Below are 1,793 nucleotides of genomic sequence, written 5' to 3'. Positions count from 1 at the left end.
TCATATATCTTGATAAGCGGCACAGATTATTTATACATACAGTGTTACACCGTACATAATTTAAGCAGACCTGTCACTGCAGGATGAGACCAATGATTGTTTTCATGTATGTATAGCTCGATGGTTTAATTAAAGTTACGGGAAAAATTGGAGATCTTTTAAATCTTAAATGTGATTACAAATCCTACGATGATTTCACGGTGCTATTGTTATAACATACTGAATGGAAGGTTCAATAGCTCATATATGGTATAAGAGTCTCTTGTTTTTTTTGCCAAAACAGTCCAAGAGCTTCCATTAGATCCCATTAGCCTATGGAGCTTGACATTGGAGAAAAAGCCATTAGCATCAACAACACTCTTCCATCGTACAATATTAAAGTCATGTCCTCTCAGGGAAAAGAAAATGTATAAGCCTGCGTTTAAAAATATCGTCCATTTCGATAAGAATTATGCTGGCAACTTAACTGCTGAGCCAGAAATTGAGCATGAAATCCCAGCCAGCGCCTAGCTAAAGCAGACTGATACCTCTGGTGTCAAGCAGAAACTAGCCTCTGAATTGTATACAGAGTGAGTAAAATAAAACTTAAATCCAAATGTCGGGACTATTGTTTTACTGAAGTCCTGCATGTAGCACTTTCAAAATCTAGGATATGAAAGCCCAATCATATAAGCTTTCTTTTAGGCCAAAAAAAAAAAGTCTCCGGTTTCTGGTATGCGCGCGCGTCGCCGTAGCCATGCGCGTCGGCAAAATGAAAAAGTTTTTTTTTTCAATACAAGATGATGTTTCAAAACCGCCAAACTCACTGGTTTGACTGGAATTCTGCTGCTGCACAATTTTAACGTGTTTTTAGATGGGGTTATGATCGAGAATAAGATTTATGTGGCCTCTCTGGACTCCCATATATTGTACTAAGTTTAGTTGGGCACCATTTGCAGTCATCAGCCGACATTTGAAGCCAAAAAAAAAAAAAAAAAAAAACAGGTCAAAAAAAAAAAAAGCCGCGTCGCCGCACCACTTTTGGGGCAAGCTCCATACCAGAAACCGGAGACTTTTTTTTTGGCCTAGTACAAGAATCATTCAAATCACTCATGTACTTTTCAAGGACGGAATTTTAAACACAAGCACCGTTTTAAACTTCTGTCCACGTATTCACATGCATCCTCCCTATGTGAATTTTTTCGTTTTGCTGAAAGAAAGCACACCTTTTTGTGATCGTGGACAGAACTTTAAAACGGTGGTTGTGTTTAAATATCCGTAACTTAAAAAGTAAATAAGTGATTTGAATGATTTTTGTGCTAAAAGAAAGCTTATGAATTGGGCTTTTATATCCGAGATTTTGCAAGTGCTACATGCAGAACTTCACTAAAACAATGGTCCCGACATTTGGGATTCGTTCAAATTTTTCATCACCCTGTACAGATAAGCAATTCACTATATTGCATTCATACTCTAGCCGCCGCCGCCGCCTGTGACATGCATTAGGCATATGAGGAATAATCCCAACATTTTACTTTTGAGATAGATACGTCATGTTAAAGAGCATCTCATTGGCTTTCCAATGATACCAATTTATTTCTGTAGCTCATTTTTTTTTCAACGATATGCCGCGGGAAAATCGACAGTGTGCCGCCGATCTTCGTCGACCTCATTTCGAGAAAAAAAAAAAACGGCTTTGAAAAAATAAAGAGATACCCATGCATTATGAATCAGGCGCCAATTAGTCGAAACAAGGTTTTGGGGGACATTTTGCCTCAGTAGGTAACATTTTCTCGCAGGCAGCGTTTTACACC

The sequence above is a fragment of the Patiria miniata genome, unplaced genomic scaffold (genome assembly GCF_015706575.1).
Source record: "Patiria miniata isolate m_02_andy unplaced genomic scaffold, ASM1570657v1 HiC_scaffold_14, whole genome shotgun sequence".
Classification (NCBI taxonomy): domain Eukaryota; kingdom Metazoa; phylum Echinodermata; class Asteroidea; order Valvatida; family Asterinidae; genus Patiria; species Patiria miniata.
The sequence above is the reverse complement of the archived record's forward strand: the minus strand, read 5'-3'. Positions refer to the sequence as shown.